The sequence below is a fragment of the Octopus sinensis genome, linkage group LG16 (assembly GCF_006345805.1).
Source record: "Octopus sinensis linkage group LG16, ASM634580v1, whole genome shotgun sequence".
Lineage (NCBI taxonomy): Eukaryota > Metazoa > Mollusca > Cephalopoda > Octopoda > Octopodidae > Octopus > Octopus sinensis.
The window spans coordinates 6,851,447-6,866,446 of NC_043012.1; the positions used below are offsets into that span (position 1 = coordinate 6,851,447).

At 36.8% G+C, this 15,000-nt stretch overlaps 1 protein-coding gene across 4 annotated transcripts in view; it reads right to left on the bottom strand.

Moving 5' to 3' along the window:
* Nucleotides 1–15,000, bottom strand: part of LOC115220440 (synaptogenesis protein syg-2) — a 675,863-nt gene that overhangs the window by 470,661 nt on the left and 190,202 nt on the right. The gene's annotated exons all lie outside the window — the stretch shown is intronic.

Sequence of the window (15,000 nt, forward strand, 5' to 3'; positions counted from 1 at the left end):
GCATGTATATATCTATGTGTATGTATGTATACATGTATGTGTGTGTGTGTATGCATGTGTGTGTGTGTGTGTGTGTGTGTGTGTGCGTGCGTGCATTCAAGGGTGTGTATGTGTATGTTAAAATAAGGTTATTCTCATAAATTATATTTCAGAACAACAATGGAACTTTCACTGATTGTGTATCTCCATGTGGAGGGTAAAGTCAAATTTATTGTGTGGGACTTGCCTACACACACAAAAACACACATGCACACAAACACACACCACACACACACACACACACACACACACACACACACACATGCATAAACACGCATACAAGCATACACATACACATGCACACACACAGACACACACACATTCACACACACACACACATGTATATATACATACATCTGTATATGCATATACATCATCATCGTCATCACACATCTGTCTTTCAGGTCGATGGCATGTGTTGGTTGGTTTGAGAGGCTTCAAATGAGTCGAAAAACTGCCGTGCTTCAACATCAGCTTTGTTATGGTTTCTATGTTTGGATGCCCTTCCTAATGCCAACCACTTTACAGAGTTCTAAGTGCTTTTCTGTGAACAGCTGCACCGGTGAGGCTGAGGTTGCTTGTAACTTGCAGGACTAAGATCCCCTTTCATCGAAAGGGACCAAATTAGATAGTCAGGGGGCAGCTGTGTGCAAGGTGTTAAGAAAGGAGGGTCCTGAACTGGTTTCTTGCTGTAGAAGAGATACAAGGCTAACTTGCATTATATAAAAGTGGATGAGGGTAATCAGAAGGAGCTGGAACCAGAAATAAATCTGGTGATGATACAATGTCAAGGTAGGCCCTCAATGTACATGAAGACAAGAAGAGATGGTGGTTAGAGGTTGCAATAACATATATGAGGAGTGAAGGGTGGATAGAAATGGGTAGGGGTGATGCAGTGAAAGAGCGAACTAGGTAAGGGTGTGCTTGGTGATAAATACGATTCAAAGGGAAGCTAGGGGAGAGTAGGCTATGACTGAAGAGACAGGTTAAGAGTTAGAGGTGAATGTAGTGAATGGTGAACAAATGTGTTCAATAATTAATATGAGATGGGAGTAGTTGGACAATGTAGGGTGATCAATGTGAAATGCAAGTAGAGAGGAGTTATGTTAAGAATTAAGGATAGCTGTCAAACAAAGTGGTTCCAAGTAGTGGAAGAAATAACAGGTAGCACAGAGAAGGATAATGAAATATGTAGCTCTTATCTAATTTAATTACAACAGCAGTATACTGCACTAATTAGAAAAGTGATGAAGGGATCAGTGCAAGGAAGGTATGATGGATAAATTGGGAAAGAAGCCCATTTGTGTAGATATACACGTTATGCATCCAGGCCCCGAGCTGCACTGAGATGGGTGGGTCTTATTGAGCACTACACTGTATATCACTAGTCACCCTGGTCCTCTGGCATCTCGTCTGGGAGGTTCGGAGTCCTGAGGTCAGTTTTCACTACTTCATTCCATAACTTCCAGGACATTCCTCTTCCACACACTCCATCCACATATGACATTTCTTTATAAAGTTGACCTCATCACATGGCCATACCAGCATAATCTTCTACCTTCCACACTACATCTGATGCGTCTCATGTCCAGTTTTCCTCTTGACCCATTTATACTTTGTCATACCTGCACACAGACACTGGACATCCAGCAGAGCATGTCAGCTTCATTTCTTACAGACATTTGCATGTCTTCTACATTCTCAGCCCATGTTTGACTACCATGTGGCATTGCCATTCATGCACAGACATCATGCAATCTGCTTTTTGCTCTGAGAGAGAAAAATTCTTTCCACAGAGGAGTAACTATGTGGTAAGAAGTTTGCTTCCCAACCACATGGTTCTGGGTTCAGTCCCACTGCGTGACACCTTGGGCAAGTGTCTTCCACTATAGCCTTGGGCCAACCAAAGACTTATGAGTGGATATGGTACGTGGAAACTGATTAAAGGTCATTGTGTGCATGTATATGTGTGTGTGTTCCTTTGTGTCTGTGTTTGTCCACCACCACTGCTTGACAGCCAGTGTTGGTGTGTTTACATCCCCATAGCTTGGCAAAAGAGACTGATAGAATAGGCATCCAGCTGACGAAAACCAATTAGTCCAGGAACTGATTTGTCTGATCAAAATTCTTCAAGATGATGCCCCAGCATGGTCACTATCTAATGACTGAAAACCAGTGAAAGATAAAAAGATAAAATATAGCTTCCAAAACTTGCTCCAGCCTGATCAAGCTCTAGCTGTATTCATATCATCCTTCTTCGCTGCTAATTAGGTCACTTAAGTAACAGAAGCTATTTACCATGCCTTGGGATCCTCGTGGGCATTCAAGAAAAATCTATTTCCTGTATGCTCTTAGTGTTGATTGCTTCTGTGCATCTGCTACATACAAGGTCTACTTTCTCTATTAATCTGCCTGTGATTCCACTCCGCCTTCTATTCGTCCACAGTTTGCATTCAGTACACTATATGGAGTGTCTATCTCCTCCTTTTCTGCACATTGAGCAAGGCTATCACCCTCATGGAAATCCAGCCTGTTTCTCTTTCTTGCTAAAACCACACACACACACAGATATATATAATTATCTCCTTCTTTCTATCACTATTTGCCTGTCATCTCTTTCTGAGTCAATTTATCAATCATTCTGTAGATACGTGTGTGTGTGTGTGTTGTGCTCGTGGTAAATGAGCGAATCTATATATTTATCAATTTAGTAAATAATTGGGATAGAGTTCTGAAGGCCTATCTGTCAGTCAATCAATTTACCTATCCTCTTCTCCCTCCTTCCCTACTCACCTATGTCTCAGTTCGTTCATCTATCTATCTGTATGTCTGTCTGCCTGTCTATTTATTTATATCTCACTCATCTATCTTTAAATATGTATATCTTTATATATGTATGTATGTATATATATATATATATTATATATATATATATTATATATATATATATATATATATATATATATATGTATATTAGTTTGTCTATTCAACACTCTCGTTATCTGTCCATCTCTGTTCTTACCAGTTTCTACCAAACTATCTCTCCCGCCAATCATCCACACACACACGCACACTCACACTCACACACACACACACATACAAATGGCAGTGAAGTTGAGAAGTTCATCTCAAGAACAAGGTCTTGGGCTGCATCCCGCTGTAGAGCCTTCTCAAAGCCTTTTGTGAGGGATTTTGATTGATGAGAGCTGAAAAGGAATTCATCCCTCCCTCCTCCCCCTCCTCCTCCCCCTCATCATCATCATCATCATCATCATCGTCATCATCACTAACATCATTTAACATTTCTTTCCCTGTGTCGGCATGGGTTGAATGGTTTAATAATGAACTAAGAAGCCAAAAGGCTGCACTTGAACCCTGATTTGGTATTGTTTCTACAGCTGGATGCCTTTCCTAATGCCAACCACTTCACAGAGACTACTGGGTGACTCTTTTGTGGCATGACCATATGTGTGTGTATGTGTGTGTATATAAGACCACCCCTTGATATCACATACTAGCATCAGTAGTAGTAGTATTAGTAGTAGTAGTAGTAGTAGTAGTAGTAGTAGTAGTAGTAGTATGGGGGAATGCTTTGTAACAGCACATTGTTGCATGCACCATTTGTAGGTGATTCCCTCCTACTTGTGGTGGACAACACCTTTGCACCACTCAGGCGACACTCTTCCAGCCCATGGGTCCGTTTGGGTAGTCGTTGCTGATGAGGGTCTTACGAGATCAGAGTGCAAATCCTACTTCAACCTCTTTTAGTCCCCTTTTAAGGCATGTAGAGGAGATATAGGGTCTGCTCTTTGACATGCTGGTCCTCACACAGCATTCGATTTGATTCCATCAGTTACGAATGACCATGGGTGCACCTAAGAGGTTCCCCTCCAGGGTACAAGTCTGGGCAGAAAGAAATGCTAAATGATGTTAGTGATTATGATGAGGATGAGGAGGAGGAGGAGGTGAACACACAACCTAGGGTTGTTTTATGGAAGACCAGCAGTCGCCCATGCAAACTAGCCTCTCCTCTGCCACCAATGTTATCTAATGGAAAGGCAAAGGGGCTGATACAGCTTGACACCAGTGATGTTGAAATTCATTTCTACAGCTGAGTGAACTGGAGCAATGTGAAATAAAGTGTCTTGCTCAAGAACACAACATGCAACCCGGTCCAGGAATCGAACTCACAACTTCTCGATTGTAAGCTCAATGCTCTAACCACAGAGCCATGCCCCTTCACACACAGCATTGGAGTAACAAGAAATGAAGTGTTTTGCTCAAGATCACAATACTGCCTATTCCAGGAATTGAACCTATGATGTTGTGATCGTGAGTACAACACTCTAAGCACTAGACCATGCACCATTACATACTAATTGCAAATAAATCTCACTGTCATACCAGCAGTGTCTATAATTTACAGTCTGCCTGTCACCAACCTTGACCTGTGTCCAGTGTACTATTTTCCACTGAACTAGGAAAAATATTGCCTTACTCAGAAAACAAGGAAGGTTGGCAACAGGAAGTGCTTTAGGCCATAGCAAATTCACTTCAACAAATCTTGTCTGATCCATGCAAACATGGAAAAATAGATGCTAAAACAATGACGATTATGATGATGATGATATATAAATTTTCTATATCATTTGTAAGATTCATGATGTAATGAAATAAATTTTTGCTGTATGATGAGTGGGTCATTTTGCCAATAATAAACACATGCACTAGTTCTATTTCACTTCTTTTATTATTTGTTTGTCAATTGGTTAACGATTCAATCAATTAATTAATCAACTGTTTGATGAATCATTTGGTTTAATTAATCATCAATCAATCAATCATGATTCGACCAGTTATGTTTGTCGAATTCTTCTTTTTGCCATTTGGATCTTATTTAACAAAGTTGATCTGGAGCAGAGAGGGTATGTCAACCCTAGTTGAGCAGACCCGTTTTCAAAGGTACACCTTGTGGTGGTGTTTCAGTAACTCTGAGGGATATGTCAGCAAGGTAGAACCTTCTGATAGGGCCTATCATGCTGAAAAGGTTAAAGGATGGAGGGCAGACTAATATGTGCCACCACTTGTTAGAGGTAAAAATGGGTTTGCATTGGGCCAACATCACCCCTACCAAGAAAAAAAAAACATAGTTATAAAAGCATTGATGATATTTTAAAACCAACAGAACCTGGGAGAGCAAAAACCTTTCCTCGGGGAAATATATAGAACCAGTACAATAAAATGTGCAAAGAATTCTGCATTACACATCATGCCCTGACCTGGAACCCACAAGGGATAGAGTAGAGAGGATGCCCTGAAAAATAGCTGAAGTGGGGATACTGAGACAGAACTGAAAAAAAAACAAGGATCCAACAGGAGAGAAGCAGGAAAAAGACAGGTCAGAGTTGAAAAGAGTGGAGAACAGTCATCAATGGCCAATGCTCCATTGGAAGCAAAGGGTCTAAGAGAAAAGAGATGGTCAGAGAAATCCCATTGGTGGCCATCCCATCCTTTTATATATATATGTATATATATAATAAATTAAATAATAAAACATATGCATATATACATACATATATGTACGTACCTACCTCTACATGTATATATACATGCATATATGGGTACAGGACTCCAAAAAAAACGTCGAACACAATGAGAAACGAAAACATAAGCACAAAAATAAGGAAATGGACATTTCTTTTAAACAACGAAAAAATAGAGTACAGGACATACAAAACAAGGAAAATTCCCCTTCTTCAGTCGCCTTAGTATCATCTACTCCACGTTTCAAAGGTCAAGGCGATACATGACTTCAATAAAACTTTCCTTCCCGATTAGGGACTGCATTACCTAATGTATTCATCCAATTCTAAAAATGATTAAACAGGAAAATTTGAAACATGGTTTCCTATAAAACTTCTGTTCTCTGTAGACAATACTTTAATGAAATATATTATTAGCTTGTCTATTATTGTTGAAGATGACAAAAGAAATCGAGTGGGAGAAGAGGGATCATGATGTGTCCAGCTGTGGCCGATTGGTGCGATGCATGCTCAGAAGGTACTGCTGCAGGTTGGGCACTGGTGACCTGCTGGGACTGAGTGCAAGGTGTTGGCTCTGAACTTGCGCAGTTCACATTTTCTTTCTGCTCTTACAATGCTGTTTTGTTCGTAGCAGGTAGCACCTCTGTGATACATACATACATACATACATACACACATACATACATACATACATACATACATACACACATACACACACACACACACACACACACACACACACACACACACACACACACACACACACACATCTTGCAACAGTAAAGCAAGAACACACAACATTCCTCTTTGCTTGCTTATAGAATTACGCAAATATGGAAAAATATTTTCCATATTACTACCTAAGCCCCCCCACCAACTATCGCCACCACCACCACCACCACCACCTACTGTTACTAGTAGTTGTCGTGGTAGTTAGTAACTGGTAGTGTAAAAATAGTAGTAGTAATAATAATTTTGAGTTTGGTGTTTTGTTGATGTTATCAAATTATCCCGAAAACTACAAAAATAATGAAATAAGAAATAAAAAGAAAAAAAGAAAAAGGAAAAGCTACATTAAGAAACGCATAAAACTAAAAAAAAAGGAGAATAACGTAACACATGACCTATCATGGGATTAGATTCCAGAAATAAATTTTATCAGTTGAAAAATTCTATTAGTAGAAAGAATATATATGATCAGTATGAATTAGTGTTTTGTAATTAGTTCTCATTTTGTTCATAAGCTGGTCGATATAGATACAAAGATATCTCATTAGCAGAAAATATTTATACGTATATACATGTGTACGTATAAATATATATGTACACACACAGCGACACACACACACATATATATATATGTATATATATATATATATATACACATATACACACACATATACATACCTGTATCTGTGTGTTTCATGTATATATATATATATATATATATATACTTTATTGAAAAGCAGCAGAAATATCACAAAAACTGTTACTCAGAGTTTTATGTTTCTGTCTGATGAACGGGAATTTTCAGAAAGAGTAATCGACCAGCTGATTCATACATTACAAGTCCTATCTGTGAGTGGAAGAGTAAAAATATGCAAGACTTTTCTCAAGTTACAAATGTGAATTTGTCTGTGTTAACTACATCCCAAAGATGGAGCCTTGTATCTTTGTTGGAAACCGGCTCACTCGTCAGTGGAAGATTTATAATAATTAAGAAATAGAAGGTTTTGGTATAAAGTATGAGCTACAGCAAATATTCTGCTCAATACCACAGATTTGCTTGTCAGTTGTTTGACCTTAACCAGTTGAGCATGTGCCTTAGTGGCTGATGATAAGTGCATCGCTGATCATGAGCAGAAGTAGTGGGGGAGCATCATAACCATGTGTTGAAAGCAATTCTCAGAGGTTTGGATAATTCACCTTTGGAAACATGGGTGTTTTGTTCAACATCCTTAAACAATACTTATTCAGGGACCTTTTGAGCGGGATGGGCTACTCGACCAGAAGAAAATTCTAACTGGATCCCACCTGCAAGGTCATGCGCTGTTTATCTTGATATGAGATCACCGTGTCGCGCACATATGGTTGTGATGCATGTGCCTGGTGTACCCTTATCAGACGGCTAGTCCTGATGGGTATACTGGGCTTCGTATATTTTACCCCAGTATCACTTTGATGGCATGCTCTGCTCTCTCACTCAATAATAATAATAATAATAATAATATAATAATAATAATAATAATAATAATAATAATAATAGTAATAAGAAAGTGATAAGTGCAGAATTTGTGGACAAAATGGTGAAACCATATGGCATATTACCAGTCAATGTATGCCACTTATCCAGAAAGAATATACGAGATGTCATGACAATATAGCCAAGCTTTACCATTGGAACCTTTGCAACAAGTATGGACTTGACAGAGCAAAAAAGTGGTACAAATATAAACCTGAAGGCATCATCGAAAATGATAATGCAAAGACCCTATGGGATTTTATGATTCAGTGCGACCATGAGATAGAGAATAGGAAGCCAGACATAGTCTTAATTGAGAAAGAACGCAAACTATGCTGGATCATAGATATAGCATGCCCAGCTGACAACAAGGTATGTGATATGGAAGAAAGAGATGTCGAAAGGTATAATAGGTTAGCTTGGGAGGTTAAGCTGTTTTGGTCGATGAAAAAGGTGGTGGTAATACTGATAATTGTTAGAGCCCTGGAAACAGTGAGAAAAAAATCTTGAGAAGTACATGGAACAAATGGGGGTTGCAATAAGGGTGGAGCACTTGCAGAAAGCAGCACTGCTTGGAACTGCTCGAATACTCCAAATGGTGCTTGAAAAATAAGGTGTGTTACCTTAGTTCACTGCTAGTGAACAGCTGACACCAAAGTACATCTCCAGTGTTAGAAGCTGAGCAAAGACAAATAACAACAACAACAATAATAATAATAATAATAATGTAATGTGTGTTAGAAAATGTTATCACCTGCTGTTGCAGCTGCTGCTGCTGCCGAGGTAAATGTAATTTTCTTCTTCATTAGGAAAATACCAATAAAATAATTTTACCACCAAAAACATTTATTCAATTTCGTTTAGTTGTAGCTAAAGAATTTTTTTCTTCTTCTTCACATTGATTTCAAAAAGTGGATTATTGCTTAGCAAGTAGCGGATTGAACTTGAAATGGTATAAAACTTGTTTAGCAGCCAGCATCACTGAATGATGAGTCGAAACTTACCTTTAATAACGGTTTATTGATTTATCTTGTAGCTGTTGTGTCAGCGAGAAAGAGTGAGTGTACGATGTAGTGGAGGTTGAGAGGAACCGACTGAGATTGATGTGTGAGTGGCTGAGTGAGACATATTTCTTCAACTTACCTGAAAATAGAAAGAGAAATATAAGAAAATGGTATAAGAAACGGTTTGGATATTCAAAAGAATTTTTAGTAATCTTTTTTCATATTTGAAAATTTAAAAATATGATTCATGCAAACCAAATTTGGTGAATGCATTAGAGGCACTGGATAAGAATGTTATTTATTACCCTTACTTAAGTTTGGAAACTAATGGTCCTGGTTCTAATCCTGCTTGGTATCATGTGCACATCTTTACTCTTTTACTTGTTTCAGTCATTTGATTGCGGCCATGCTGGAGCGCCGCATTTAATCGAGCAACTCGACCCTGGGACTTATTCTTTTGTAAGCCCAGTACTTATTCTATCGGTCTCTTTTGCCAAACCGCTAAGTAACAGGGACATAAACACACCAGCATCAGTTGTCAAGCAAGCTAGGGGGACAAACACAGACACACAGACACACACACGCATATATATATATATATATATACGACGGGATTCTTTCAGTTTCCGTCTACCAAATCCACTCACAAGGTGCCCTGCAGTGGGACTGAACCTGGAACCATGTGGTTGGTAAACAAGCTACTTACCACACAGCCACATTTTTTTGTAATCTTTTACTTGTTTCAGTTATTGGACTGCAGCCATGCTGGAGCACCACTTTGAAGGGTTTTAGTTAAATGGATTGACCCCTTGTTTGTTGTTTTTAAAGTTTGGTACTTATTCTGTTGTATTCCCTTTGGTGAACACCCTAAGCTATACAGGCATAAACCCATCTTTTATTTTTCTTGTTTCAGCAGTTGGAGTGTGGCCATGCTGGGGTACCACTTCGAAAAGTTTTTTGTCGAATCGATTGACCCCAGAACATATTTTTTAAAGTCTGGTTCTTAGTTGACTGGAGCTCTTATGGAGGACATTATGTGGATGTAAACAAACCAGCACTGATTGTCAAGCAGTGGAGAGTGGGGAAAACTCATTCACACACATATATCACACATACATGTATATGTGTGGGTACATATATGGAAAACGGATGTTAAACAATGATGATGATGATGTTGATGATATATATATATACTCTTACTCTTTTTACTCTTTTACTTGTTTCAGTCATTTGACTGTGGCCATGCTGGAGCACCGCCTTTAGTCGAGCAAATCGACCCTGGGACTTATTTTTTGTAAGCCTAGTACTTATTCTATCGTTCTCTTTTTGCCGAACTGCTAAGTGACGGGGACATAAGCACACCAGCATCGGTTGTCAAGCAATGCTAGGGGGACAAACACAGGCACACAAACACACACACACACACATACATATATATATATATATATACACATATACGACAGGCTTCTTTCAGTTTCCGTCTACCAAATACACTCACAAGGCATTGGTCGGTTTTTTCACAGTTTCCATCTACCAAATTCACCCCCCAAAGCATTGATCAGTTCAGGGCTATGGTAGGAAGACACTTGATAAAAGAGCCATACAATAGGACTGAGCTCAAGATTACACGACTGCAAAGCAAGTTCCTTAACCACACTTCTGTCCTTGCACTTGTAGATATCAGGAATAAAAGTCCGATGATTGGTGATTAACCCGGTTGAAACATGGTTTAAACACATATATTACCAATATGTGTGTTTATTACCTCCGCCTTAGCAAAGGCGGAGGTATTGTTTCAGTTGCATTTGTTTGTTTGTTTGTCCATGGACACGATATCTCAAGAACCACGGGTTGGATTCAGATGAAACTTTCAGGGATGTTTGGCCTTATGACTGGCATGAACTGATTCAATTTTGGGATCGATCTGGTACCGGACAAGGATTCTGGATAGTTTTCCGTATTTCTTACTTAATTTTTGAGAGGGGCTAGGTTTATTTTGCGTATTCTCATTTGTGAGAGCAGCTGAGTTTATTTCAAATATTCTCATTTAAAAAAATTCCTCTCTGGCTAATCTCTGAGTGCCCTTGTTTTCCTATTGAAAATAGGAACTCAGAATGTAAAGAACTATAACTACATACCACATGTCATTACATTCAATACTTTAATGATTTTAGCAATCCATTGACCTCACAAGTAATTATAATCTTTAAAAGCTGATAGTTTTGTGTCATTTCAGGTAAATTTTCATCAAAGGGTTTGATGCAGGTAACAATAAAAATTAACTAGATACAATAAAGTGAAAAGGAAGGGTAAAAATAGAACAAAATAGTATTAGCTAACATATATATAAAATGATGTAAAGCACATTGTGACCAGTGATGCATAACAAAATCTGATAGTCTGATTGCTCACATGATATATATATGTACCATATATACTTGTGTATAAATTGCACTTATGTTTAATTCACACCCCTAATTTATAATTAAATCTCAGTACAAATTTTTTTCCCCTTTATGGTTTTAGCTGTGCCCCATGTATAAGTCACACCCCAGTCTTTTCATTTAAAGTCCGTTTGATTTATACAGTATATACATGAATACTGTTTTAATCCCTTAACTGTGAAATCAAACTTCATGGTTATGCCATGTAATGATGTTAAATATCTAACAAAAAGTAGAATTGATATTTTTTACAAGTCATGTTGCCTCAGTAAACTTGATGTATCTCAATAGAAAATAGTTTCAAAGAGGGATATTCCTCAACAAAAGATATAGTGATATATAAAATTGTTTTCTATAGTGAAGGGCAATGAAATTTTGAGGGACTTTATCTAATTCCCACAGAAAAAGGGTTAATTATTTCTTATTTCTTTACTGCCCACAAAGGGCTACACACAGAGGGGACAAATAAGGACAGACAAACGGATTAAGTCGATTATATCGACCCCAGTGCATAACTGGTACTTATTTAATTGACCCTGAAAGGATGAAAGGCAAAGTCGACCTCGACAGAATTTGAACTCAGAACGTAACAGCAGACAAAATACTGCTAAGCATTTCGCCTGGCGGGCTAACGATTCTGTTAGCTCGCTACCTTATTTTTGCAAATAAGAGAGGCAACTCTAGACACATTTCAGCCTTATTAAACTTCCTTTACCATCAAGACAATAAAAACTGTTAAGAATTTTCTAAGATGCTGCAATGGCTTCATTTAAGAGTAAATATGGCTATATTTATAAGTTTTGCCTCCTACTACTTTGAACACAAACATGGTAAAGTAAATAAAAGTAAAAATTTGAAGTTTAAGACATACACACACATGTGTACCAATAATCATTATGTTTATTGGAAAATACTGGGAGTGAGAAGATTACAAAAGAAATATTTTGTCTATGGAGTCTGGGTGTGAAACGGAATGAAAAGTAATTATAAAGAAACACTTTAAACAAGCAACTTTGGTTCCTTTCTATCAACAGTTTGAAAGAATTTTCTTGAAGCCTGTTTATGGATCAAATCGCAATGTATACATGATAGACATCAAAAGAAACCTATAGATTATTCAACAAATCAATACACATACGTATGTTTGTATGTATGCGTGGGTGTCTGTATGTATTTATTACACGTATATATTTGTATGTATTATATATGTATATATATATATCTATATCCATATGAATATATATATATATATATATACTTATATTTAAACATATGTGTGTATATATATATATGTATATATATATATATATATATATATATATATATATATAATATATATATATATATCATCATATATATATATACATATATATAAGAACTGAAAGAGAACTGAATATATATATGTATATGTGTATATATATATATGTATGTATATATATATTTATATGTATGTGTGTTTACTTACATATATGCATAGATATGTATGTATGCATGCACGCACACACACATACACACACACACACACACATGTGTCTATATATATATATATATTGTGTTGTGCATGTGTATGTAAACTTTTATTTATATTATATATTTATACATATATAATTGTGTTCTTATCTGAACGAGATAAGAGATAGCATTCCAACAACGTTTGTAATTGTATACTTGTATGTCAATAAAAAAAGAGAAAAAGATAAAAAAGTAAAAAAAACCAGACAACTTATTATAGTAGAATCCATAATTCTTTATGTATAAACCCATTTCACACAGTTATTATTATTATTATTATTATTATTATTGTTATTATTATTATTATTATTATTATTATTATTATTATTGTTGTTGTTGTTGTTATTATTATTATTATTATTATTATTATTATTATTCTTATTATTATTATTGTTGTTGTTGTTGTTGTTGTTGTTGTTATTATTATTATTATTATTATTATTATTATTATTATTATTATTATTGTTATTATTATTATATAAAAGAAATCATCATCATTATTATCATTATTATTATTATCTTTCTGCTTTTCTTTTATTTCCAGATAAGGCGTTACGTAGACCCAGAGATCTGCTTCTATGAGTCGTATCGATTGTAGCCAGGAGGGTAATTAAAAAGCTGGAGAAATCCACAAAACCAATCATAATACTACTTTCGCATAAATAACACAATATCATTTGATCTCATCATCACCACCACCACCGCCACCACCACCACCGCCACCACCACCACCACCGCCACCACCACCACCGCCACCACCACCATCACCACCACCACCACAACCACCACCGCCACCACCACCACCACCACCGCCACCACCAATGCCACCGCCACCACCACCACCACCGCCATCACCACCACACCGCCACCACCACCACCACCACCATCATCATCACCACCGCCACCACCATCATCATCATCAACATCGGCGTATTTAAATTTGCTTGTAAATTTCTTAAATCTTTTTCTCTTCTCGTTTTTTTTTTCTCCTTTTTTCCCCCTTATTCTCCATTTAATTTTTTGAATGTGGAATCAGAAGCATATTTTCGTAATTCTTCTTCTTATTATTTTTCATTGAAGCCTCAGACAGTTACAACCCAAAAGAGAACTGGATATTTTTGCTTGTTCTTTTTAAATTTTTCTAGGAATATTGCTTTGTATATTCGAATAACAGAACATAGAAGTCTGTGGTAGAAACCTTTCTGCCTACCTCTCTCTCTCTCTCTCTTTCTCACTCAGCATGTCTCCATCTTTGTCTCTATCTCTCCCTTCATTTAGTTCTTTCTTTCTTTCTAGTCTAATCTATTTTGCTTATATGTAAAGCTATATCGCTTTGTATTACCCAAGTCCGATATGATAGTTTGTATTGTATGATAATTGAATTTAGTTACCGACAGACAATTCAGTAAAGTGGAGAAGTCAATTGTTTGATGGGGTTTGAAATTTTGCGATGGTTATGCCGTGCTTTGATATCTATATTTTAGCATAAGTTATTTTTTTAAATAGCAGCTTTCAACAGAAATTCTATGCCAACAAATCTAAATAAATAAATTAATTAATTAAATATAAATGATTAAAAAAAAGAAAAATGGTGTTTGATGGTGTTTGAAATTCAGTAATGGTTACACTTTGATATCTATACTTTACCATAAGTTATGATTTTAGCAACAGTTTTCAACAGAAATTCTGTGCTAATAAAAAAAAATAAAAAAACAACAAAAACAAACGATACCGTTGTATTTTGAAAGAAAACAACAGTTCTAGTGATAAAGTAATTAAATTTATAATTATTAGATATTGTACTGTGTTATTTGATTAATTAATATTAAACTTTGTGAAGCTGGTGAGGTGGCAGAATCATTAGCACACTGGGCGAAACACTTAGTGGTATTTTCATCTGTCTTCATGTTCTGTGTTCAAATTCTGCCGAGGTCAACTTTGCTTTTCATCATCGTGGGGTCGATAAATTAAGTACCAGTGAAACACTATGGTTGATATAATCGACTCATCCCCTCCCCTAAAATGGCTGCCCTTGTAGCAAAATTTGAAACCGTTAAATCATCATCATCATTATCGTTTAACGTCCATTTTCCATGCTAGCATGGGTTGGACGATTTGACTGAGGACTGGCAAACCAGATAGCTGCACCAGGCTCCAATCTGATCTGGTAGAGTGTCTACAGCTGGATGCCCTTCCTAATGCCAACCACTCTGAGA